This window comes from Mus caroli, unplaced genomic scaffold (genome assembly GCF_978045245.1).
Source record: "Mus caroli unplaced genomic scaffold, Mus_caroli_1 scaffold_9, whole genome shotgun sequence".
Classification (NCBI taxonomy): Eukaryota; Metazoa; Chordata; class Mammalia; order Rodentia; family Muridae; genus Mus; species Mus caroli.
In genome coordinates this window covers 80646001-80659882 of record NW_028227264.1, presented here as the reverse complement: position 1 = coordinate 80659882, position 13882 = coordinate 80646001, and the positions used below count along the sequence as shown (strand labels likewise).

Genomic DNA, 13882 nt, shown 5'->3' with positions numbered 1-13882 from the left:
TGTGGTTTTCTCTCGGAACACTGGGGTGCTGGCCAGCTCATCCTGGGACTTGAGCGGAAGCCCAGCTTCGGGGATCTTACACTATCTGCATGGCATAATCCTTTGTTTTCATCATGATAATGGACTAAACGTCTAAAACTGTAAGCAAGCTCCAATTAAATGTTTTCCTTTATAACAGTAGGTTTTCTTTACAGCAACAGAACACTACCACAGACACCAATACGTGGCATTTCAAGAGATAAAAATAACTAAAAGGACACTTAGCTATCTTGATGTTGGAGTTAAGTAGGCTATTTCATGGTAGAGGAATGCCATTAATAACTGACTCTATCAACCTGTCTTGTGTATGTTACCCACTGGGTGCTACATGCTGACAAAGTTGTTACAGCCAAATTGCCTGTTTCTCAATCTTCTCATCAGGTTTGCAATTACCCAAATATGATAGAATTACCCAATTGGAAATTTCACTGGCTCAAGCTAACCTCCAGAAATTGTATATCTAACAACTTAGTTTGCCTTCGTTCGTATGGTATTAACTCATGCTGAGAAAGTACACAGAAGGCGCTCATCCTGCCCCATTAAATCTGTCTTTATATCAGAGACCTCTGCAGCCCACTGCCTAACCTGTTTCCCCCTGTAGTGTATACAATAAATTATTCTCTATATTCTGGTCTCAAGGGGAAAGCCATGCTCCAAAGACAAACCCCTTTCCTGTTACTGAATGATCAGCCCACTCCATGACTCAAATGGGTAGTTTTAGAACTGTGTGGTACTTAAAACCTAGAATCCAAATAATGCAGAGTGGATTCAGGAGGACAGCAATAGCAATGCCCTGTGGGGCTACACATGAGATCAAGTCAACCTTAGGAAACAATGTTAGACTTTAATAAAGAAAAATCTCTTCAGTAAAAACGAGCCTCCAGCTCTGGCTAACACTAAGGGGAGCTGAAAAAAAAAAAAACAGATTTGCTAACGTACATACACAATAAGTGTATACATTCTGCATATGCTGTCAAACTGAAGAAACGTTGTTTACTGCCCTCTGGCTATCATGGCTCCCTGTCGAATACAACTCAGGACAACCTGCACAGAAAACCTAGGTTTAGTTCCCGGCACTACCACGGTGACACAAAGTTAATGAGATCCTGTTGCAGAGCATCTAATGGCTTCTTCTGTCTTCTGTGGAAACCAAATAATCAAGTGATGAACACACATACATGGAAGCAAATCACTCATGCACATGAAACAAATTTAGTAAATTAGAAATAGATCCCTTATCTCTTATTATGTCAGCATGGATACAGAAATGGCCAGAAATACATAGAAATATGACAAACATCTGTAGCCAGAATTGTAACTTTGTAATTAAAAGAATCAAGGAATTCAAAGGGAGAGAAATTGCAAGATTGTAGACAAGAAGTCTCAGTATTATTGCAGGACACAATCTGAGCTATAGATTCAACAAACGTCCACTAAAGAGTCTAACAATTTCTGCAATGAACAACAGAAAGCCGATGACAAAAGGTCAGCATGAATGAAAACATGAGCACACAAGACTGAATAAACAGCACGGTGACGCTGTCTGACTTCTAAATTACCCTACACCTGCGATAAAGACTGTGCTGTTTGAGAAAGAAAGAGACCAACAAAACACGAGAGAGCACTCAGAAACAGAAACACAGTTAATGTAGGTAACCCAGTAAATCTGGTTTTACACATGAGATTGGACCACGGTGTCATCTGCATGCAAATGTGTTAATAGCACAGACTTTACACCTGCGCGGAGTTAACTGTAGAAGGATCCTACGCATGAATGCCAAATGCCAGGTACAGAACTTCTAGAAGACACTAGGGAAACTAGGACTTCAGCGAGTCAGCACACCGGCCTTCCCTGACAATGAAAGCCGCGCATGCGCGCGACTGCAAGATGACGTCAGCAATAAGGACAGACCCACACACAGCCCTCCAATCCCCTGTTCTGCACAGGCGCAGCACAGGGATGGAAATTATTCAGCAGCTGCCAGGAGCGTGAGTTCCAGGGACCGCAGGGACCTCCTGGCGTGCCACGTTTCTCCGCCGTCCCCGCAGCCCAGGCGAACTAGCTCCCGCGGCTCCGCCCCGCGTGGGGACGGCGGTCCCGCTCACCATGGTGCGGATTCCGAGCTCGCCCAGCTCTGCTCACAGCTCCGGTCGGCAAGTCACAGCACGGAATAGAGACCGCGGGGAGCCTCTCTCAGACACTCACACATAGCCTGCACTATGGCGGACTGGAAGTGTCGGCTCCTATTCTGACTAGCAGTCCGCCTCGAGGCCCTGATTGGCTAGTGACAGGAGCAGCTCCCTTAGCGAAAGAGTGAATTGCAGAGACTTAGCACAGTGGTTCCTAGCTCTAGCTTCCACTCCAGGCACAGAACTGTCCCAGACCTGCAGAGATTGGCACTGCAATAGAACTTGCACCTAACTGCAAAGTCGTCCTGAACACAGTAGACACTTCTTCCTCCTGGAGTGTTAGGTCATCAAAGCTGGTCTGTCTGCCAGCTTCTCCCTACATCCCTCAGTCCTTACCTATTACAATGTTGGCTGGCATGCCCGCCCCTACCCTGAACTTGTCCAGCCCAGGGTCTGGGCTGCCCTTCATGAATTTCAAGCTGAGAGTGATGGGGCAGTTCTGGAATCCCATCACTTGAAAGGTTGAGGCAGGAGCATCACATGTTTACGGTCTTGTATAGCTACAGATTAAGTTGACATAAAAACTTCAGGAACTTAAGCAGAATCTGCCATAAAATAACTTTTTATTTAAGGTTCAGAGGACAGATGCTGCCCAAGCAAGGAAGGGGGTCTAAAATGAGCACCCAGTATTCTCTACCACCAAAATGAAAAGAGATCAACTAAAACCAATATACTGAAGTAGATGGATCAGAAGGGCGTGGTGCGAGAGGAGCCAACTAGATGGCTGAAAGAGTAAAGGCACTTGCAACCAAGCCTGAGGCCCTGAGGTCTATACTCGGGACAGAAGACTTGTCCTCGAACCTTCATGGCATGTGTCTTCACACATCTCAATATCCTAAATTCTGAACTTTTATAAAGAAAAATGAAAACAGAAAACAGAAAGGCACCAAAACTAAAAAGGAAAATACATACCTAGCTATGTCCAACCATTGTCCAAAATAAAACTCCTTCACCACACTGCCAGAATGACAATAGGAAGCAAAGTATTTACAGTTAACTTCCTACAAGTTATCAAGTTATCTCTGTACAGCTTCCTAAAACATGAACAAACAAAGAGTTTTACGTGGAAATTATCTCCTGGGCATTTCTGTTGCATTAAACAACTAACTCTCCTATGAGTTGATAAAGAAAAGAAAATCAAATAAAGAAGGACAGAAAATGAAAATAATTATAAATGAAATTCATAATAAAAGGCATAAGAATCATGAGTATAGGGTCTATCAGTCAAATTAAACACATGGGATGTGCTAAGGTCTGTCTCTGTACTACGGACATTGCCTCGGCCTGCTCAGGCAATCCTTACACACCATCCAGATTGAAGACTGAGTGTTCTATGCCCCTCAGCTTTTGCTGAGCTCCTTTGTGACAGGAACAGTTTCTCACGGGCACTTATCACCTCTGAGGATCTGGGACCTCAAGATAAGGCTGTTCACCACACATCTGGGAAGTGACTTCCTCAGGGGCTAAGGTGCTGGATGCCATCAATAAGTCCTATATACTGCTGTCCTGTGTGACACTTATGTACACTACTGTGATCTCCACACAGGTGCCAGGTAGATGACAACCACACATGACCAACATCCTACTATGATGTATAGATGTGACAGGTGTGAGAGGGCTTAGCTGCATCCCTTCCATCTGTCAGATCCCACTCATCAGTCCTGAGACTCACCACCAAACATTATCGTCATGCAGTACTGTCTTACAGCCTCCATATTCCAGACTTGTAAAACCCAGGACAGGCCACCACCTTCTGTAGACCATGCAAGTGAACTACACAGGGAGATTCTTGCCTGTCAGTCAAAGGGATATCTCTCTCCTTTCTTGCTCTAATGTTGTACTCCTATATCTGTGTCCCCAGTACCTGAATCACTGACTACAGAAAGCTGGTGATGACTCCAAGATGGAGGCCTTCTTAGCTCTGCAATCTTAGGAGAATGTATCTGATCTCAGGAATTTACTCTGTAGGGCCAGATTAAGTGTCTAGTCTGGCAGAGCCAATCCTGCCCCCTGCTCAAGTCCTTTGTAGTACATGGCAGGCTACAGAGTAAGGTTAAGGGGTCCCACTATCCTAGCCAAAATGTAAAGTATGGTGGCTTGAAGCTCTGCTGGCAGCAGCCATCTGCTGAGCCAGACCTCTGGGAGCTCAGGTCTCATTTCTGGGGCAGTGGTCTGGTTTTGCTGTGAAACTGAAAAGGGAAAAAGGAAATCTTCCAGTTTCTGGGCTAGCCATGCCTCAGGCCAGCTGTGGGAAACATGCCATGATTTCCATTTTTGTAAAAGAAAGTTTGATTTAAAAAATATACGCCAAACCCTGTGGTCTCTTAAACTTTTATTCTGTTTACCATAGAGCCTCTTAAACAGGAAGTGCAGAGCAAGCAGCTTCCAAAACTACAGAAATGACAGAGGTTCCTGGCTACATGGACAGTCACCCAAGATACTTCTGAAATGTTGGAACATCATCTTCATTCTTCTGGCCCAAAATATCTGATAGACTTTTCTATGAAGCAGGAATTATTACGGACTGCTTACCTTGTCCTGGCAAAGCTGGCAGTCAACTTCCCTCAATCTCATCTGTCCAGCCTGGACAGCATGCTGTCATTAGTTGAAGCAAGGGCAATTTCTTGCTCAATAGCTAGCTTGCCCCCTTTTAAAGAAAACTCTAGTTGGTGGATCTTTGATGCTTGTCATCTTTGAAGTAGAATGGGGTGCTGCCAGGAGCTGACCTGTCTCATTGTCAGAAATGCCTTTTATTAATAGAACATCTTTAAATGCTGTATTCTGTGGATCTCTGAAATTTTTGAAGACTGTCTATCTCTAGTATATTTGAGTGGCAAACATTGCTTGTTTCTAGCTATGTACTATCTGTTCAACCTAGAAAACATTTCTGAAATTAATTAAGCTAGCCTCAAACATGATCAGTAAGTTTGATTGACTGACTTTTTTTTTTTTTTTTTTTTTTTTTTTTGGTTTTTCAAGACAAGGTTTCTCTGTATAGCCTTGACTGTCCTGGAACTCACTTTGTAGACCAGGCTAGCCTCGAATTCAGAAATCCACCTGCCTCTGCCTCCCGAGTGCTGGGATTAAAGGCGTGCGCCACCACGCCCGGCTCTAACTTGCTTTTCTTAACTATGCTAAACAATTTGTAAAGCAACTTTCAAAAGAACTAGAACTTAACATTGCAATTTTAATAATTACAAAGGCACAATATCTTAAACAAGAGTTGAAACATTATGTTGTAATAAAATATAACCTTACCCTATCAATATACAAAGAATATTGTAAATTATTTGGCTTATTAATGTTCTTTGGTCTAAAAGTAGATACAATAATCTACCCTTTAATTTATTATTCCTATAGCCCCCCTTTTTCCTTATCCCTTTTTCCACTTTTCCCTAACTCTAAATAGGAAAGAATGATAAAGGAAAGAAAAAGAAATAGAAAAAGAAATCCTTGAAACCAACCTCCCTTACTTTGTTTCTTCTCTTACCAAGACCATTAACAATTTGTAACCAACCCCATTTAAATGATGACAAATATCCATCACCCTACAAACAAACAAAAACCATCTACCCAGCCAACTGGTGTGTCTGTGTGATGGCAAACTGCAGTGCTTACATGAAGTCCTAACTGAAACAGTCTATAGACCTGTACCAACTGGACTCAGCAGTTTTGAGCTGTGCTGGAAGCAAGTTTTGATGAAACAGCTATTGGGGTAGTCTGAGGCTGGATCAAGCAGGATGCTGGAATAAATATGTCTCAACATCTCAGCACATTTCTCAGGGTCCTCACGTGTGAATATTGTCACAGCCACTAGAACTTCACTGGTGTCTGTAAGCATATAATGTTTCATAAGCAATAATCCATTCTGCATTAACATATGTATGGAATGTGGGGTGTGAACAATCAGCTAAAGAGGACTCTCTGCTCTCTGTTTGAACAGGTAAGTTATCTTTAAATATCTTTTATAAATTAGTTTGGATTGTATAACCAAACTGCAATAAACCCTTATCCATGCCATTTGGATACGTCTCAAGGATTCTGTCAAGTCAATGAGACTTATTGGCTATGATTAGTTGAGGTTCTGACTGGAGAGACATTTTCATGTCTCAGCCAATCTCAGAGCTGTTCCCATATAGAGACCAGCAGATACTTTGTCCACTCTGTGCTTCTTTCTTTTTCTTTCTTTCTCTCTTCCTTCCTTCCTTTCCTTCCTTCCTTCCTTCCTTCCTTCTCTTTCTGTCTTTCTTTCTTTCTTTCTTTCTTTCTTTCTTTCTTTCTTTCTTTCTTTCTTCTGGCAGCCAAAATCTTCAGGGGGTCTCCCATAGACAGATATGATATTTATTAATTTGGATGAAATCCACAGTTTTTCTTCTCCTGTTGAAACAAAGACAAACCTCTTCTCCAATGTAACATATTTTCTTCCTTTCATTCTGTGGTTAGTGCATCCTTACATAAACAAGCTGATTTAGCTCGGAAGTTTTTCTCAAAAATGCAGTGTCTCTCAGCAGCTGTTTATTCATTACCATTCAAAAAACTTAAAGTTAATAAAGAACTATGTAATCTAGCTCAGTGTTTAAAGTACAATTAGATCTATAACTACTTGTCATATAGGATTGTGTGGAATATCTGGAATATGTTTTATACCATAATATGTAAAAAAAAATCACTTCATTTTACTAGAGAAATATGCCACAGCATTGTCAGTCTTGATTTGTGCCAGTATTCCCATAACAGCCAGAACATCCAATAAATGTGTAAACCAGAATCAGTCTTTTCAGAACTCAAGGCAGAAGCCCCTTGGAATTCTGAACATATATCAACTTATACCAACACATGTACATTTTTGTTTGCAAACTGTACCAAGTGAAATATACAATCTACTGTATGACATAGCTTTAAGGTAAGGCAATAAGAGTCTGGATGCTTAATTCAACATCATACATTTAAGAATAGGCTGCCATTCTGCAATTCTGTCACCAGGTGGCACCACAGGCACTCTATTTGATGCCTCTGAAGCCCCTTTATTCTGAATCAAAGGATTTTCCATGTTTTCTATCACCTCCAATCTTGCATTTGATTTTCAGTCTTTTCCTTATCTAAGTCTTCTTTCTTCTGATTACTCTTAAAATGATATATAGAATTGTGATCGCAACTGAAAAAATAATTATTTGTATGTTGACAGCCAAACAAAACTATACGGGGTCCAAATGTTCTTTCTCTTCTATAGAATTTTTCATTTTTTAACATGGAAAACACTTCTTCTTAATACCTATAACTTCCTCCTCTCTTTGGACTTCACTTTAGTTCCTTTTCTCTCCTTCCTCAGGAAACTGCAATTTATTTCTCTTTCTCCTTTCTCTGGAGATCTGATCTTCTATGTTTATTTATTTCTCTCTTAACAATTTCTAAACTTGATATATTTCGGTATTAATTTTATATAAATTCTTTTCTCTGTGTGATTTCTTTTAATATTATATAATTCTTGCTTTAAGAGCATTTTATTTACAATAAATAAGTAAATAATCCATGCAACAAAAAAAACCCTTCATTTTATTAATTTCTTTCTTTTTTTTTTGTTTTGTTTTGTTTTTTGAGACAGGGTTTCTCTGTATAGCCCTGGCTGTCCTGGAACTCACACTGTAGACCAGGCTGGCCTTGAACTCAGAAATCTGCCTACCTTTGTCTCCCATGTGCTGGGATTAAAGGTGTGTACCACAACCGCCCGGCTTCATTTTATTAATTTCAAATCAAATATTTGTTTCCTTTTTATTGTTATATACATTACCAGTTCAGAAGTTTGAGTTTCCTCAGGCTAGCCCTGGCTCCACCCCCTCAGGTCAGTACCTTTTTTGGTGGTTGCAGGATTTTCCTGTGTGGACTCCTATTGGGCTGTGGTTTTTCCCATGTGCTCTGCCACACTGTGCTGAGCCTGTCCTCTGGGCTCCACCCACTCTGGGAAGATGGAGCTGAACTGTAGCATGCCACCACCTTTTTAGGCTCTGAGCCACAGCTCACAGAGTAACATGACACCGGAGCCTCATTGCTCTTTTTTTTTTTTTTTTCAAAATTTTTTATTAGATATTTTCTTCATTTACATTTCAATTTACATTTACATCCCAAAAGTCCCTTATACCCTCCCCCTGCCCTGCTCCCCTACCCACCCACTCCCACTTCTTGGCCCTGGTGTTCCCCTGTACTGAGGCATATAAAGTTTGCTAAACCAAGGGGCCTCTTTTCCCAATGATGGCCGACTAGGCCATCTTCTGCTACATGCAGCTTGAGACACAAGCTCTGGGGGTACTGGTTAGTTCATATTGTTGTTCCACCAATAGGGTTGCAGACCCCTTCAGCTCCTTGGGTGCTTTCTCTAGCTCCTCCATTGGGGGACCTGTGTTCCATCCAATAGCTGACTGTGAGCATCCACTTCTGTATTTGCCAGGCACTGGCAAAGCCTCACAAGGAGACAGCTATATCAGGGTCCTTTCAGCAAAATCTTGCTGGCCTATGCTATAGTATCTGCATTTGGAGGCCAATTATGGGATGGATCCCTGGGTGGGGCAGTCTCTGGATGGTCATCCTTTCGTATCAGCTCCAAACTTTGTCTCTGTAACTCCTTCAATGGGTATTTTATTCCCTTTTCTAAGGGAGGAATGAAGTATCCACGTGTTGGTCTTCCTTCTTGATTTTCTTGTGTTTTGGAAATTGTATCTTGGGTATCTAGGTTCCTGGGCCACTATGTTCATAGCAGTCTTACTTATAATAGCCAGAAGCTGGAAAGAACCCAGATGTCCCTCAACAGAGGAATGGGTACAGAAAGTATGGTACATTTACACAATGGAGTACTACTCAGCTATTAAAAAGAATGCATTTATGAAATTCTTGGGCAAATGGATGGACCTGGAAGATATCATCCTGAGTGAGATAACCCAACCACAACAGAAGTCACTTGATATGCCTCATTGCTCTTAAGCAGTTATAGTGCAGTCTGACCTCGGCCACTCTGCAGTCTGCTGTCTCTGGCTGGCTGCAGACTTTTCCTATAAGCATACATTGGTTTCCCACAGGCCCTGGCTGCTCAGTCCTTATGCAGTGCCTGGAAAGTGCACTAAGGGTCCAGGTTCAAACCACGGTGCAGCTCTGCCAGTGGAGTTAGCTCATGGGATCCCACTATCTCACTATCTCTTAACACTACACAGTTCTAAAACTACCCATGGGAGTCACAGAGTGGACTGTCCATGCCAGTAACTGGAAAAGAGTTTGTATTTAGAGCAAGACTTCTCCCCTGAAACCACAATAGAAAGAGATTACTTTCTACACTGCAGGGGGAAACAAGCTAGGTAGGCAATGGATGGATTACAAGTTGTTTTATTTTAAGGCTTTAAACTGCAGGGGTCTATGTTATAAAGAAGGATGTGAGAAGGCAAGATAAATGACTTTCTGTACTTTCCCAGCATGGGTTAACTTATACCATAAGAATGTGAAGAAAAGGGCTGGCAAGATGGCTCAGTGGTTAAGAGTGCTGACTGCTCTTCCGAAGGTCCTGAGTTCAAATCCCAGCAACCACATGGTGGCTCACAACCATCCGTAAGGAAATCTAATGCCCTCTTCTGGAGTGTCTGAAGACAGCTACAGTGTACTTACATATAATAAATAAAATCTAAAAAAAAAAAAAAATGTGAAGAAAAAACATGACCACAGAGTCTCTTCTAAAGGAAAGCATTTATTAGGGGCTTGTTTGCAGTTTCAAAGGTGCAGTCCATTGTCATCATGGTGGAAGCATGGTGGCATGCAGGCAGACATGGTCTTGGAAAAGTATTTGAGAGTTCTACATCTGGATAGCAGATAGCAAGAAAAGAGAAAGCCATTGGGTCTGGCTTGGATCCTTGAAACCTCAAAGCCTACCTCCAGTGACAATCTTCTTCTAACAAGACAGCCCCTACTCCGAGGAGGCCACCCCTCCTAATCCCACTCAATCAGAGAGTCACTCTCTGATGACCAATTATTCAATCATAAGGGCACATGAGGGCCACTCTCACTCAAACCACCAAAGTAACACCTTTTAAATTTGTTTTTTGTTGTTGTTGTTGTTGTTGTTGTTTTGTATGTGCAAAGATCACTACTCTGGTCTCTATCTGCTTCTATTTTTTTTTTTTTTTGAAGGATTCCCAGTAACTAAGAATTTGATTTGATGTTTCTCAAATGGTTGTTGATTTCTTTGAGAGAGAAATATGTCATGTATCTCAGGCTTGCCTGAGCCTATGTCAACTGAGAATTGAATTTAAAACCCAAATCTGCTTCTACCACAAAGTGCTGGGAATACAGGTATGCAGGTCAGAAAAGAAAGGCAAGGGGATTCGTGCCCTAATAGAGCCCAGCCTTTTATTGGGTGTTGCAAACGTAGAGGGAACCATGCCCCGATCATGGCTTACGCATTTGCAAACAGAGGGGAGGTGCCCAGAGGGATGTTAAAAGGTTTCCAATTTTTGTCTACACTTGAAGTTACCAGTGAACAGTTAGCTAATAAACTTCAGGTGATTGATAAATGACCTGATTAGTATTCATTTGGGGTCCACAGATCACAGCAACCAAAAATATAGTTAAAAAGTAAATTTCCTTTTAGCAACCAAATTATGTACTTACACTAGTTCAAGGAGAACAGAAGAGCTGGGCAAATTTTTGTGGCCCTGCCTAACTGGTTTGTTTCTGTTTTTTCTGGTTGAGAATGGGATTAAAAGTATGAGTTAATCCTCTGCGAGCCTCCAATATAAATTGTTATTCTCTTGAGGACATGGGGACATAAAGCCTGATACCATGTTTTAAATTTTATTTTTGAGATTATAATTACCTCATTTGGTCTTTCGCTTTCATCTCTCCTGACCCTCTATATACCCTCTTTGCTTTCAAATCCATGGTCTCCCTTCGCTTTAATTGTTGCTCCTACTTGAATTTAATCTAAGGTTGTCTACAGGACTTTTCAGTTCTGAGGTAAAGAGATGGCTGTACTACACATTGAGTGTGTAATGACTGTGCATACTAGAGACCCTATACCTAGGAGGAGAAACATAAAGTGCTCTGGAAGACTGAACGCATTTCTACTTAAATGCAAATTTCCAGCATAGTGGCCTTGTGTGCTCATTGAGTGGAGGACAGAGCTGGGAAAGTCTGTGTGGTGTAAGTCCTTTGATCTCTGGCCACAGTGTGGGAGAGTTGTTACTCCAGAGAGGCCTATATAGGTGAGTGGCCCTTGCCAAAGAGGGTCTCTGGAGCAAGCTTTGCTGTGGGAGAACCAGTGAGTAACAGCATGTTGCTTCTTTCCAGGGTTCTTACCCAGATCCAACACGGGAGTCTGTGTCCACTGTGCTGCTATGTATCAAAGCATCTGAGCATATTGCTTTCCCAGGAATACATGGTGAGGAGGAGGTGGATCAGGCAGATTGCAGCTCATGTACAGTAGTCAATGTGGAAGGAGGCAGGTGCTAAATCATCCTTAGTGTTGTTTTGTGGGTGGTCATGTTAGAAGTAAGGTCAGGGTGGCCAAGAAAACAAAACAAAACAAAAAAACATCATTCCAATTGCAGTGCCTGAGCAAGGGGAACTTTCCTCATGTCCCTGCCCTGGACAGAAGCTGTACCTGGTTTATTCTAAGGGAGGTGGTGGCTGTATCTTTTCTTCTTTGGCTGCTGTCCGACTTCAACCTTATTTATTTGGGTAGTCTACTGCTGCACAGGAAATGAAAGAGGAAGAAGAAAGAGGCACTGCCCTAAGGAGAAAAGAGTTCCTGCTCTGTGTCATTAAATCCTTTCCACAGAGAAGATCTCTGAACAAAGAACGGGTTCACTACATAGGAAGATTTAAAGGATTTGAATTCCTTGATCCAAAACAAGCTTAACAGTATTTAATAAAAAGACTAATATTTGATTTTTAAAAAAGAAAACAAATTCCTTTTTCTTTTTTTTTTTAAGTTTTCTTCAAAGTCATTAAGATGTCGCTATTATGTCCTATTTTGGAATAAGAAACTGCAATGGGGAGGGCACACCTGTCTGTTTAGTATTAGTTGATTCCATAATCCTGAGACATGCCTCAAGTACAAAAAAAAAAAAAAGTAATACTTATAGCATCTATTTCATTAGTACTGTTAGGGTACCTGGGAGGTACAAGGACCTCAGGGGGAACAAACGGAATCACACCAGATGCTGAGTCTTGCCTCTGGTTCCCGCATCCCAGGATGAACCCTACACAGGGTCCTCTAGCTCCTTCCCACGTGGGGATAGCAGCCCTGCTCCCCATGGCTCAGATTCCCAGCTTGCCTGGCTTTCCTCACAGGTTCCAGCAGCGGGTCACAGGGCAACACACAAGCCCCTTCTTCAAACACAGACAAGCCTGCAGCACAGCGAACTAGAAGAACCCTCCCCATTCTGAGAAGAGGGTCCATCTTGAGACCCTGATTAGTGTTAGCTGAATCCATAATCCTGACACAAATCTCTGGTACAAAAAAGTATTATTCCATCTACTTCATTAGTATAGTTCAGGGTAGTCCCCTGCTTCAGAGGGATGGCTCCTTTGCCAAGATATTGATTTGTCCCCATTGGAATGTTAGATCTATACCCAGGCCAGAAATTCTGTTCTCTTGTTCATGGAGCTTTTTCTATTGACAAGATTTCATTACTACCTTACCCCTCCATAAAGTCCCTAAAAGCACTTAGCTCAGAGATCACAGCTCTGAAGACACTTTTGGCATCTTTGAACTCCGGTAAGGATGAACTTGTTAATAGTTCCAGTGACATTCCAGCCCTTAATTGGTAAGAAACATGTTCCTTTCCTTTGAGGTCTTTTTTCCTAAGCCGCCAAAGAACAGGAAGTCTCCTGTTTTCAAACCCAGCCCCTCTGAAGAGGCACCCTTACCAGGACCGAGGCAACAGCACATCTTGCTTCCTCCAGCTGTATTTGGGGAAGGTACTGAGGCAACCAACCAAAGATCATCTTTAAAAATTCCAAATGGCAGGTGTACAGAGGAAAGCCAGTCCTTGACTGGTGTTGTGAAAGGATTAAAATGTTCACAGTCCATCAGTCTTTCTTCATAGGCTCACAAAGGCCCCTTCCATTAGACTCCATTTTCCTTCAACCTCAAAAGGTTATTCTCCAGAAATGATTCCACAATCAACCTTCATGCCCTTCTAAAGCTCTAGAATCAGCTAAAAATCATCATGATGCCCCTCCATGTGGCTTCCAAATGAGAAGAAAAGGGACATTTCGCCTCCAATTCATGTTTATGGAAAAAAAAAAAAAAAAAAAAAAAAACCTGACTGGTCTCCCTTGGCTGTAGGTAGGCACTAGAGGGAGCCAAACTCTGACATCTTACATCTGGGCAACATATTTTTTATCAAAATAAAAATATTAGTAAGATATATCTGTCTAATTAACATCTCCCATAAACTTACACTTATTGTCTGTGGACTAGGATTCCTTTGGTTGTTATCAGTTCTTGTAGTGCTTGGTTAAGCTTTCCTGGTGAATGCTAAAGATCGTGCAAGTGCCAAAAGGTAATTTTCCTTCTGTGTCACAGACCACCCAAGTCGGGTATGAGGGTCCCTGGAATGTGGGTCCTGGAAGCTAGGTAAGGATTCAGCGGTGACAACAGAAACAAACACAG

General features: G+C 41.9%; 1 pseudogene across 1 annotated transcript in view; it reads right to left on the bottom strand.

Moving 5' to 3' along the window:
* LOC110302986 (uncharacterized) overlaps positions 1–13882 on the bottom strand; it is a 70634-nt pseudogene that overhangs the window by 15409 nt on the left and 41343 nt on the right. The window lies entirely within an intron of this gene.